General features: G+C 43.8%; 1 protein-coding gene across 18 annotated transcripts in view; it reads right to left on the bottom strand.

Annotated features, from left to right (window-relative positions):
- The window catches only part of FOXP1 (forkhead box P1), a 629,322-nt gene that overhangs the window by 104,220 nt on the left and 511,654 nt on the right, over positions 1–13,448 (bottom strand). Inside the window, exon 1 of one of the 18 annotated variants that reach the window (XM_024556661.3) lies at positions 3,568–3,723. The exons of the other annotated variants lie outside the window; for them this stretch is intronic. The gene's annotated coding sequence lies outside the window, so the exon portion shown is untranslated. Of the gene's footprint in view, positions 1–3,567; positions 3,724–13,448 lie in introns of those variants that run through there. 18 annotated transcript variants of the gene reach the window in all.

Raw genomic sequence — 13,448 nt, 5'->3', positions numbered from 1 at the left:
CTCCCAGACTTGTCTACACTTCTCTAAAACAATGTGTACAGAGATGTATAAAATTAATATATCACAGGGTAGCTCTCCCAATTTTTATATAGCTGCTTCTAGTAAGAGAATATACCTGAACTAAAAAATGTTTTAGAGGTACTAAAAGTAAATAACCCAGTATTTACAAACACTACAACCTGTAAAACTTGAACTAGTTAATAGCTGTCTAATGATTACAACTCCTTACGGTGGGATTCATATTTTAACATGCAACACACACAGAGGCACAACTTAGGCATTTATTTACTTGGACCTTCTCTCATCATCTGTTGCTGCATTATTATTATTCCTTGCTTAAATCACAAAGAACTACCTGAAGTGGATTCTAGTTGGCTATTACATTTGCCTAGTTACTAAGAACACAGTTTTAAATTTCTCTTTAGTGATGTTCATCTACAACTAAACCATGTAATATAACGAATTTTTCCAACCTTCCTTTTTGCCAATCAAATTTTACTAAAAATCTGTATCAAGCCGAGAAGTTGGTTACAATATTCTCTCCTGATGATTTCAGAAACACAGTACAGTAACTCAAACACACTTCTGCCACATTAGTCCAGATAAATCTGGAATTTCATGGCTTCTAATTAATTTGGATTTTAATTTTTCTGTGTCTTCCACATGTGTGGAGGCTGGCTGAAAAGTTGCAGAACTGGTCAGTGTCTTCAAAGAGTTTATCTTTCAAGTGACAGCTCCTGACAATGTGCAAATACAAAGCAGCGATGGTTAGGGTTTTGTTGTTAAGGTACACTTAACTGCAAACAAACAAAAAAGATTCAAGCCAACAATTCCTATTCACAAGCTTTCTGATGATTTATGGTTTACCAACTGAGCAAGGCTGCACAACACTGCATGCCTTTAGATGCATTATTTCACCTAGTTGAGATTTAATTAAGATCACAGCCTCTAAAATCCCTGTCAAATGAAAATTCTGAGAAGACAATACACTATATATCCTCATGCAGAATGTTTCCATTCCATCCTCTGGAAAAATATGAGTTAATCTGTGTTTCTACGGCTGCAACAAAAGTTCACTAATTTTGTTTTCTTTTGACACTTCTGTTGTTTTCTATTATATGTCATAAGATCATTCCTTTCCAAGGAGGGAAGAAAAAAATTGAGAGTGAAACATGTTGTAGAAAATGCACTTGACATTATTATCCAACATTATCATAGCTTAGCTATGTCATCACATTTTCATATCATCAGCCCATGCTTGGAAGAGTTTCATTTAATGAAATATGTTTATTTAAAAACACAACACAACAGGAAGCCTACCCTCCTTGAATTACTCAGATTAAATAATTGATTGACATGCTATGCTTCTCATTTTCTTAACTGACCAACTTTTTTATCAGATGAGCTGCACAAAAAAAAGAAATTTCTTTGGGCAAATAGGAGAATATAAAGCCCATTAGTTTCCCTCTGTAAGTAGCCCTTACTGTAAAAAAAATCTTTAATAGTTTTCTCATAAATTGGTCAAAAAATTAATTATAGGCCATGGCCGGGTAGCTTAATTGGTTAGAGCGGCATCCCGGCATGCCAAGGTTGCCGTTGGACCCCTGGTCAGGGCACATGCAAGCATCAACCAATGAATGCATAAATGAGTGGAACAATAAATCTCTCTCTCTCCATCTCTTCCCCCACCCTGTCTCTATAAAATCAATAAATAAAAAAATTAAAAAATGTATAATCATGTGGCCCTTTGTGTAGACCAATGTATTTTCATTTGCATCCTGTTAATATTTGTTGCTTATCTTAGGCCTTAGAAATGACAGGTGCTTGCAGTCTGGCTCTTGACAGGCCACTACACAAATAAGTGTCTTGCCTGAAAGGGCTAATGCAGTACTAATGAACAATAAATCAACTTTGATTATCAAGTGTCAGCCCAGTCCGTTCTCAGTTCAGCTCTATCACATCCCAGAATAAGTCAGTCAGGTCTCTGGGTAGGCAGTCTGTATTTTGGTTTCATTTTTACACATTTGTCACTAAAACGTGTCAGGCAGCAACAAAGAATCACATAAAATAGAAGTAAGCCCTTTTTCCATTTATGCAGAGGGTACCAATTTGGAGAATGTGCTACTGTCTTCACTTGATTTACTTAGTGATGAGGCAACATTCAAGAAACATTCTTTTAAACAGCAGCAACACATCAAATCCAAAACTAAAATCTTAATGTGATCATGTCTGAGGTCTTTGACAATGACATCCTAGCTTGAACATGTTAACACATAAATCATCTCTGATTGCACACACATTTCTCTTGAAAAATCCATTACAAACAAACAAAGCAATACAGGGTTGCTTCTAAAATAAAAACTTCACTGGATTTAAACAAACAAACAAAAGGCTCCTTTAACACTGACTTCCAAATGATAAAATAAATGTAACATTTTTTTCTTAAGCAGATTAGTCACTGATAGTATGATTCACATTTCCTGTTACCAGGCTTAATTTCCCCCCCAAATGTGTCACTTGCAGAATGTTGGAACCTATGGAAATTAGATGATTTGTATTTTTAAACTGGCTTGATTAGAATACTTGGTTTGGGTGGACACGAATATAAAATTATTGGATATTTTTCTTCAAACTGGCAGGCTTTGAAGGAGTTAATCCCAAAGAGGAAGAGTCTATACGTACTTTGCTCTAAAACTTTACCACCCACTTCCTAAAGATCCTCTTTCCCATCACAACACTTGGTGGGGGGGGGGGGGGGTTCTCCTTTCCATTGACCGTCTTTCAAGCAGTTTTGACAATTGAGTTTGCTACATTCGGATGGGAGAAGGCCATTCCTCACTCAGCTGCACGTCGTCTCCGAAACGCTTCTCACTGCTTAATTATCCAGCGAAGTAACGCGACAGCGGCTGAGACTCGCAACCTGCTGGAGTGCCGCTTCATCCGCCTGCTTCGCTGTGGGGCTTTATTCCTCCCCTTCCTCCTCCCCCCTTCAATGAACGTGAACTCCATCAATTTGAACAGCTAAACTGAATATACCCTAGACAGAGAGAGACAACTATCAAAAGCAAAGAAACAGCCACGGGATACACTGAGATGGAAGGCGACTGGTGTATATCACACTCTAAAAGTGACACACATCACACCCTAGTTACGTCCCCGGAATGGAGGTATGGAGAGGGCTTTACCAAAGTGGCTGCGTGAAGGCCAGACCGGCAAAGAATGAATTGCGAACGAAAAGGAGAGCGCGAGAGCCGCACAGACAGGACTTTCTCCAACTCGCAACTACATCCCACCCAACAACATTTAAAAGGAGGGCGAGCGAGAGAGGGTGTCTTTCCAGGACGCGCAGGCCTGTGGTTACTTCCCTTCTCTTCACCCCTTCCCTCGCCTCCGCATCCACAGCGCAACTCCCACCAAGTTGGTAAACAGCGATCGTTACCATTATCTTTTTTAAAGGCTCAACTCAACCGCTAGGACGCTCCCGCGGTCCGCAGCGACAACCCGGGAAGCTGCCCGGTGGAGCCCGGGCCCGGAGCGCAGACCACCAGATCAACCACAGGGACTCACCTGACACTGTCCATGTAGCCGCCGGGCGCGCGGAGCCGGTGCGGGTCTGGGCGCCGGGGCCCGGCGCGCGCGGGCGGGAGGGCGAGGGTCCGGCGGCCTCGGTGCGGCGCACTGCACGCGCGGGCGCTCGGCTCGCGGGCTGACACACGCGCCGCGCCGCGCCCCCCGCCCTGCCCGTTCCGCCAATCACAGCCCGCCTGCGAGCGCCGCGCCGCGCCCTCCGCCTCCCACACAATGGGCCCCGCGCCGCCCGGCGCCCCGGTTCGGCGCCGCAGGTGAGCCTCGCCTCGGCGCGGCCGGGCTTGCTCGCGCTCGGCCTGCGACCCGCTTCCGCTCGGAGTCCGGGGCCGGCACGCCCGCATCCCCGCGGCCGCGGCCGCCGGTGGGGTTGCGCGTTAGCTGCGTCTTGGAAACCGACAAAGAGTTGTCCCCACCTTCCAGACAGGACCGAGGGGCACCGGAGGGGACTGGCCGCCGGGCGCACACAACACGCTCGTAGTAACTGCTTAGAGCCCGGAGGGCGCCGGCTCCAAGAAGCGCTTTCCTCGAAAACGGCCTTTGCGAAAGAACTTTCGCTTCACGTGGACGGTTTCACCAAGCTCGGGCCTCTTTCCCCCCTTTTTTCCTCTCGGGCTCGCCAAAGTGTGCTGGTGCGGGCACTGAGCTACCGTCCAGGGGCAAGCGCAGGACAACCAAGGTGCCTCGTCGCTGCATCGAGCGACTTCCCACAGATAAAGACAGCTGCTAAAGAAGGCAACTGACACAGGCTCCTTAAGAAAGAACTCTTTAAATTATTTTCTTATTTATACAGCAACAGCAACAACAAAAGCTACTCTTCGTAGGCCCGTTAACATGACCTCTATCACAAACAGCCGCTGGTCTTTAATGCTACTTAAAGCTGAGTGCTGTGCTTTGCAAAAAGTCACCAGTATGCTAAACTCTGTTGGCTGGATTGGCACGACTTAGGTGCCAGGTCAACTTCTTCAATTTTGGCAGCTCTAGAAATTATCTTTTTACCGTTTTTAACTTTAGAGGAAAACCTCTTGGTCTATTCTTAAAAGCACAAACAAATCATTTTTATTATTTTTCTCAAAACATTTCAGGAAAAAGTAGTACATCAATATAACTTACTTTCTTTTGATTGAGAAAGCAAGCCACAAATCCTAACCCGGTAATTCCAGATTTACTTGACAGTATTTTTCCATCTCAGGTGTCAACAGGCAGGTTACTATGAACCAGAAAACATATTGATGAAATTTCCAATCAAGCCAGTGCCTGAATTTCAGTAAGGTCACAAGGGGAACAGACAATCCTCCCACTAAATTAGCTGCAAAAGAGAAAAGCACCGGTGGCAGACGCTCTCCGCCCTATAGTGTTTCTGTGTCCGATAACGAATTTATTAATGGAATTTTCCAGGTCACCAAAATGTGACCCCACCCTCTCATGAATATTCAATAGAGAACCAAGGAAGGTCTCTTTTAGGGAGACGGACCTTAAATCTGCCCAAATTTACCATGAATCACAGAGTTCTGACTCTTAAAGAGACACACTCCTCTGTGAGGGGCTGGTAGGGCCCCAAAGACAGAAAATAAAAGTACAGGAAGTTCTCTTCAACCAATGCACAGTGAGAAAGTGGAAATGCTCATTTCAAAATACACATGTGATTTTTCAAAGGTATAATTATTTTGAGGTTTAATGTCTGTGGACAAAATTGGAGTGCATTTTGAACAAGCAATTTATTTTTAAAAGGTAACTTTATCATGAGGCATCCGTAAAACTCATGCATACTTTTACAAGTTGGACTAACTACCTCGTCTGCAGGTCAGTGTTTATCAGTTAAGAGTCTCCAGAAGCATTAAAACCAACAACAAACAAATAAACAACAAACATTACAGATGTTTATGGCCCAGTTGTGGAGATGAACCTTACACAGAATAATCAGAGTGATGCAATGTGGCAGTTACAGTACTAAGTTGTATAATGGTTTCTTTAAGCATATGGGACCACAGAGAAGGGTCAGATCAGTGGGAGCAGGAGACGTCTGGGAAGGTCGCTTGGGGTGGTGGTATTTAATGGACTAATGGTTAGATAAGGGGGAGGTGACAGTGTGGAGAGGGATGTGGCTTAGCAAGCTAACTCAGAGGTCCTCCCTGCCTACCCTCCAAACATGACCCAGTGACTCAGAGACTATTTTCAGGCAAGGAAATGTACCATCGGTGATAGACCTGGAGAAGCTCTATATGTCCAGGACATTTTGATGAATTCTGGGTGCTCAGGATTCCCTTCCACATGGGTCTACCTAGTCTGTTCTCGGGATACACTGAGAACTGGAACATTCCTCCACTGGAGTACAATATAAAATGTTAAAACTTACAGTGACTTGCCTTGGCCAGGTGGCTCAGTTGGTTGGGGCACTGTCCCGTACACCAAAAGGTTGCAGGTTCAATTCCCTGTCAGGGCACATACCTAGGTTGTGGGTTTGATCCCCAGGGTTTGATCCTCAACCAATCGATGTCACTTTGTCACATTGATGTTCCTCTCTGTCTCTCTCCCTTCTTCTCTCTCTCTCATATCAATAAATATATCCTCAGGTGAGGATTAAAAAAACCCCCCAAAACAGTGACTTACAAGACTTAGTTAATACCATTTACTCATCACCATGAGGGCTTTTGGGAAAGGCTGGGTCAGAAAGGCAAAAAAAAAAAAAAAAGGAAAAGAAAAGGCATTTGGATTGGAGGGGGCTGTCAAATGGGTTATTCAGCCATAGGGTCTCATTTAGTTTTCAAAACTTGAATAGAAATTGCAATCCCCATTTTATAGGGGAGGAAACTGATATTCAGAAAGGCAAAGTGATTTATTTTCACACCCTGCACCACAGGCCCCATGGGAGAGCAGATACTGAATAGTTAAAGCAAGAGAGAGGCCATGATAACGTAAGATGAATATGGGAAGGGGGTGCTGATGTTTAAGAAAGAGTGAAGGACATGCTAAATACGGTACTGAAAAATATTTTTGATGCCCACATCCTAACACCCACAACAGATATAGCCCCTGTTCAAACACCACATATTAAGAAACCTATCAGCTGCTAAATGAGTCTATTGTGCAGCTGGCTGTGTGCTTAAGAACAGATTACTATGATCCTACCCCAAACTCTAACCAGCAAATAACACACCTGGGACTAAAATTATGTGTTATGTTAGGTTCTGCTGGGCTTTGGCCTTGACCACAGGAGAATGAAAGGTTTACTGCCCATCCGAGCTGAGCATGAAGATAAGATGTATGTTAAGGGAACAGCCGGGAGGAGTGCCAGGACATGATTCCCATGCACTGATGACTGGGACACTGCTGAGTGACGAGGAACCAGCAATGCTGCCTGCCCCACACGCTCCAGCTCCAGCTGAGGTCCTGCTTTGCTAGGAGCTGCTTGGAAATAACCAGAGAAAGACCTGTGAATGGACATCGGCTCATATATTTATTTCTAGCAACAATGAGAGCGGGAGACCTGCCCAGGTAAAGTCACTTATGGTACCATGTTCTCAGAGGAGATGACTGCAGTTTCTGTTGCCAGGAAGTTGATTTGCCAGTCAGTGAAATAACAATTGATGAATAATTTGATGGGTCGAAAAAATCAACTGCATGACGAGAGGCCAAGACCTTCATTCAATTTTCTATCTTCTTCCAAACAACATTTGTGTTAACACTTATTTCCTCTCCCTTTTCCAATTAATATGGTGGAGTATCCAGAACATACCCAGAAACGACAACTTAAAGCACAGGTGGCAAACACAAGGCCTGAGAGCTGAATCCAGCCCAGCACCTTGTTTCTGCCCGACAGCAGCGCCGACCTCTTGCTTAACTGTTAAGGAGTAGTTACATTTACACAGTCCTAAAATTACATTCAGCCCTTTGAAGGCAACCCTGAAGCAGATGTGGCCCCTGGTGAAAGTGAATTTGACACCCCTGACTTAAAGAGATCTGACCAATGAATTTTGTTGCTAGAGAGAAAGCGCTGGAATAGGTATTCAAAATTTAAGCTCCTTGCTTGCTCCAGTGAGGGCTCAAAGGCTGCCCAGAGCATCACTTGTGTCTCGGAGGAGCCCCGCTTCCCTATGTCGGACAGCTCCAAGACCGCCAACTTGCAGCCAACTACGGTTATTAAACTGCAACAGCCACACCCAATTCTTAAGATTTGGGCGTTAGTCTCCAAGGAGCCATGGTTCCTTCTTGATTTAAACAGAACTTTTACTTAAAAAACATAAATCAATACATCATCCGTGTACAGGCAGTCAAGGCAGGTAGCTCCATACTGACGCTCTGTATGTTGTTGTCTGTGTTGAAAATAAAGCTACTAATTATGTTGTTTTTCCTCTGTACCTGCTTGGCCAAGGGAAAAGACTGAGTTCTTGCTATTCTGCAGGAGTTTAAGTTTCTCTTTATGACATCCTCCCAATCGCCACCAGCATCCTCATTTAATGCAACATTTTATAATGCCAGTGTCCCTCGTTCACTCATATATATATATACATGGTGTGCCATGCCAGCCTTCAGGTGACTTACGAATATCATGGGTACATAAACTATGGAAAACATTTATCTCTCCACCCAAATCCCTCACTCTAAATGTAAAGACATTAATAAAACATCTTTACTAAACAAAGTCACATATGGAAAAGAAAAACAGTAACATTTTGTCCTAAGTCTGCATTTGCTTGACAGTAACATGATAAAACTATATAATCTGTTGTTTTAATATAATGTAAAATACTTTACTGAACTGCTTCTACCACAGGTTAGAGTGGATTACACTAAAATGAACAGTTCTCAAAAGGGTGCATGTTTTAGGGAAGGGAAGTATTTGCCAAAGAGCATTATCCTTCAGATACCTAGAAAAAAGAATCACTACCCCCATCAAGAGCGAGTCCTTCCTTCTCCTGCAAAGAGTGATGACATTTATGGTACCTACATGCAAACCCTCAATTTTAGGCATAACTGGGTCACTGAAGGGGAAAGAAAAGAAAGCTCGTAAGGGATTAAATTACATTTGAATTTTTTAACGTTTAATTATGTAGAAATAGCTGAATATCAGATAAAGGCAACTGGCCACCTTTATTTAGTAAAGTCAGCTTTTCCAGAGACCTGGCGTGTGCAGCAAGCCTGCTAGGGGCAAAGGAAGCATGCTCCCGCTTGCCCGGGAACAGGGCTCCCAGGTCCGCCGCCCCATCGAGGCCACCCTTCTGTGACCCCAGGTGACACACCCTCATGTCAAAACCTTCTTTACGCCTGCCCTCTGCTGGTAAACCAGCCAGGATTAGGAAATTTCAACTACCTCAACTTATTTGAGACAACTTTTAAAAGCTAAAGAGATAAAAGAAATGTAATGAACTGTTAACTGGAATATATAAATTAAGACACTTTAAAATGGGGGAGGGTGTGCCGCTGGTGGAATATGGCACTTTAATGTAAAAACGCACATTCGTCTATTCTATTGCCTGCATGCTCACAGCAGAGCAGTGCCAAACTCTGTATTTTAGCTCACCAAAGAGAACAACCTGTATTATGCTGGGCACCTTGCCTTCTCTCTTGCTCACTCTCCAGGGAGAGCATGTCGGCGCATTTTCAATAAAACACCTTCTTAGCAGTAAAGGGCCACTGCTCCCATTTCAATGGTCCCTAAGGTTTCATGACACAGTATATTTAACTGACTCACAGATCAAGTTTTCCTCTGGCATTCATGAGATCCACATAAAGGGGAAGGAAAAAAAAAAAAAAGCTAAAGAAGACCTTTAGCCTATCCGTTGTTGAAGTAAGAAAGCAGTCAACTTTGAGATTGATTAGCAGACCATGGCTTACAAAGAACAGGGTGTTGCTCCTATGCCTGTCCCCACTACTGGAACCAGGCCAGCCTGCAGGAGGGCTCTGGGCTCTGGGCTCTGGGGGGAATTTTCTGCAGGAGTAGCAAGGGGTGAGGTGGGAATTTAACGGTGCCAGTCCCATCCTTGTCAATGGGAAGCCGGAGGCCTTACAAATCCCTGCATGCCACTGCAGAAATGTATCTCCAAGACGGGAAAATGGAGCTTAGTGGTTGCAACCTCAAAATCACTGGGAAGTAGCACTCTTGACAGTGCTTTAGACGCCGAGTAAATGCTCTTATAAAGAACATCCAATCCAGCCAACAATAAATCTTACACCAGGGAAGACTGTGCAGGGCTGTGCAATCCCCTCCAAAGATAATTACCTTCCACACAGTGTGGCATAGAAACCACCACACAGAAAAACATTGTCTGGGGCATTATAGATCTCTATGAATTTTCTTTCCTTAATAGTCATGGGTCTCTCTCTCTCTCTCACACACACACACACACACACTCACACACACACACACACACACACCCCACCTTTAAAAAATCCATACAAGAATCCAAAGATTTGTCTTCTTTTGAAGAGAGAAGGTGTAAGGCTAGTCCTTGGGGGATGGGGCTGCACTCAGGAACAGAATCTAAAGTGTACATTCTGCAAACAATTCCAATGTGGGACTCACCCCAAAAAACAAATAAAGAGTGTTCTGAGCTTTCTAGTCCAAAGTGGCCTCCAGCAGTGTCTGTTTAACCCTGAGATGAACAGGAGTACTAGATACAACATAGAGTTAAATGGCACTGTCATGAATAAGTAGTGTGATTGCAGCCAAGTCACTTCACCGCTCTGAGCCTACACACTTCATCTAAACAAAGAGAAACACGAATGAAATACTCTATGGTTTCTTTAACAACAACAATAGTAATAACAACAACTATCATTACTGGCATCTTATTATGTACCAGGTGCACATTTCACACTAGCAGAGGACTAACCTCTAGGTATTTTCTTGCTTTCAATTAAGGTCCTTTATAAAACTACCAGGAATATAGTTAAAAATACATATATAAATAGAATTGTAGAGCTCGAGGATCTTGGACGCTCTGATCCTGTCAATGGTAAGTCAGGGAACAGAGGAAGGGAAAAGTACCTTTTGGAAAAACAACTCAAAAGCCCGTATTCTGATCCTCTCTAGGTCACAGACTATGAAACGTCAACAACTTGTGGCCCAAGAGAAAGAGAAAGTCATACACCATGGTTACATCTGCTGAACTGAGTTGCAGACTCAGATGAGGCTTCTAAAACTACCTTACTTCAAAGTACGTTTATGTTCTTTCTCCTTGAGATTTTTTTCTGATTTCCTTACCCACCCAAGCTCTTTGCTCCACCATGCCTGCTCCCACCAAAACGGTTTTGATTTCTGGTCCCACCTCCCAGCCATTCTCCTGCTCAGTCTGTTTCGTTTTGGAAAGGAGACAGGAAAGTGAAGAGTTTATGCATCAGGTGGCCTCTGGTTGGCTGTGGCATTCCCATTTGAGGTTGAAGCCATAGGCAATGTTTAGGATTTCAAGGAAAATTGGGAAGGAAGCATTGGCTCCTTTTGAGATCCCTTGAGATAACTCTTGTCTTAAGAAAACGAATACAAAAAAAGTACACAGTCCAGCTTGCAGGCCAGTTATTTATTTTTGTCACTTTAAATGGCCTTTCATCCCTCATGAGAAAAAGCAGTAGATGAAGCCCAGAGCTTTCAGGTCAGAACTTCCCTCTTTTCACACAAATAAGGCATTGTGTATGAACAATAGGAGGCATGTCTAATTGATCTTAATTACATTCAGTGATGTCCAATTTTTTGAGACGGATAAGGACACAACTATGTAATGTCACAATCCAATAGGCCAGCCCTTTGAAATCAGAGAGCTCTTTGGTTAGCTGTTCTCTGACACCCTTCCATCTCTTCACCATCCCACAGCACTACTAACTTGTTCTATCCTCCACTCCCTTCTCTCTCCTTCATGCTGCTTCCGCCTTCCCCCAGGCTTGGCGCACACACTATTAACAGCAGCAGGAGTCAGTCCCCTCACCTCTGGCCAGACTTCTGAAGTTGTAGAGCCACCCATATACTGTATCGTCATTCTCATGATCACTCACACAACAGGAACTCTATTACACCCATTGCATGTGGACTTGGGAGGTGAGAGATGTGGGTTTGATCTAATCTTTGCTACTGACCAGCAAAGTAGGTGAGTCACAGAAGTTCACTTTGTCTGTCTCCTCTCATCTATAAAGTGGGAGCAATTATCTGCCTCATAGTAGATATTTCTTTCATTGTATTTTGAGGGGTGTGGGTGCCAATTTTTAAATTCATTTTTCCCTGATCTGAAAGCACTGGTGTGAATAACTGGTCCACTGATGGCAAGTACCTGGCCCAGAAGTGTCCAGCCTAACAAAGCGTCCTGTATTGGTAGTCGTTTGGGGACTCATCCGAGAGCCCTTGGCTGGTTAGTAAGAGTAGGGATGTGATTCTCTCTGCCAGAGCTCAGTCTTCTAAATGAGGGAGCCTCTTCATTACTGATTACAGACTCAGGTGACTTGAAGATAATAGCTAAGCTGGTCCTGGGAAGAGGATGGCTCAGAAATATAGGACATATTTATTGTGTGCTCATGGTGGGTTTGGCACTTTCCACAATATCTCTTAAACCTTAAAACAACCATACAAAGAAGGCATGATTATCCCACTTAATGAATGAAGAGACTGAGGCTCAACGTTAGAACTAATTATTCCATAGTGCACAGCTAGTAAGGGGAGAACTAGGACTTGAATGACTCCCAAACAAGGCTTTTGTCCTATATGCTAAGCTGGGGACCAGGCTGGGGCTAGAAGTGAGCCTGGAAGAACAAAGTGGCCGGTCCAGTTTTACTCCCTTGGAAAACAGATGTAACCAAGAGTCACTGAGTCATCAGCAAGAAACCCGAGATAATGCAAAGGTAAAATTCTGATATTCTCTGCCTCTTACAAGAATTCACAGGGAAAACCCTAGCCGAATGTATGAATATGACATTGCTCACGCATCTGTGAGCATCCACAACCAGGCCGGTGGGGTTAGGGAGGGGGACAAGTGCTCGTGTGTCCTCCGGAGTTCCTTCTCCTTGATCAAGGAGTTTCTCACACTCTCATCTCCATTTCTGAAAAGAGAGAAAAACATGGACAGACAGACAGGCAGACAGACTTCTCTCTTCATCTCCTTCCAACATGTTATTGAGCACCAAGCAGTGGCCCAGGAGCTCTGCCCTGTATGGTACCCGAGCTCTGTCTGGCAAGAGACAGGCTTAGGTGTGAAGATGAAACGTCAGAGTGATGGGGCTTATTTTGTCCGGTATCATTAAAGGCACCCAGACAGTTTAGTGTGGTACCTGCGGAGACAGACTGCCATGGGTTCCAATTCTGGCTACACCGTCTTCTGACTGTACTTTCGGTAAATTATCCATCTCAATGTGCTCAGTTTCCTCATCAACAGAAGGAATTAACCCTAGTAATTCTTAGCGAGAGTTGTTACACAGACTAAATGAAGTTTACATGGGTCAGTGCCTGGTACACTGTGAGCACTTAAATGTTTCCTAATGTCACTGTTGTCGGCGCCCACCACTTTTTCTTCAATCTCCTTTTGTTATAGTGAAATTCCTGAGGGCAAAATGTGTACTTACTCTCTGAGATTCTTGTTTTCGTGATTTAAGTAGTACGGATCCTAACTTCAAAAGTGAACTAAGTAGCTGCTTTTCATCCAGTGAATCTCCACAGTGGAAGAAGTATTTGGTAGGTTTGTTTTTAAATTCAGGCAAGTGAGGCAGCCCCACTTTTATGTCCAAGTTACAAGGTGTGTCACTGTCACTGGCCTTTCATCACTTGGGTATGTGAAGGAGTTTGACGTTTGTTGAAGTTGTTCTCAAAAATACCCTGGGATAATCTGGGGTGGCAGGGGTCTTCTCTGACAGCCGAGAACACGGAAGTTGGCCAACATGAGACCTAA

This window comes from Desmodus rotundus, chromosome 8, assembly GCF_022682495.2.
Source record: "Desmodus rotundus isolate HL8 chromosome 8, HLdesRot8A.1, whole genome shotgun sequence".
Classification (NCBI taxonomy): domain Eukaryota; kingdom Metazoa; phylum Chordata; class Mammalia; order Chiroptera; family Phyllostomidae; genus Desmodus; species Desmodus rotundus.
This window is presented reverse-complemented; position numbering and strand designations above follow the sequence as displayed.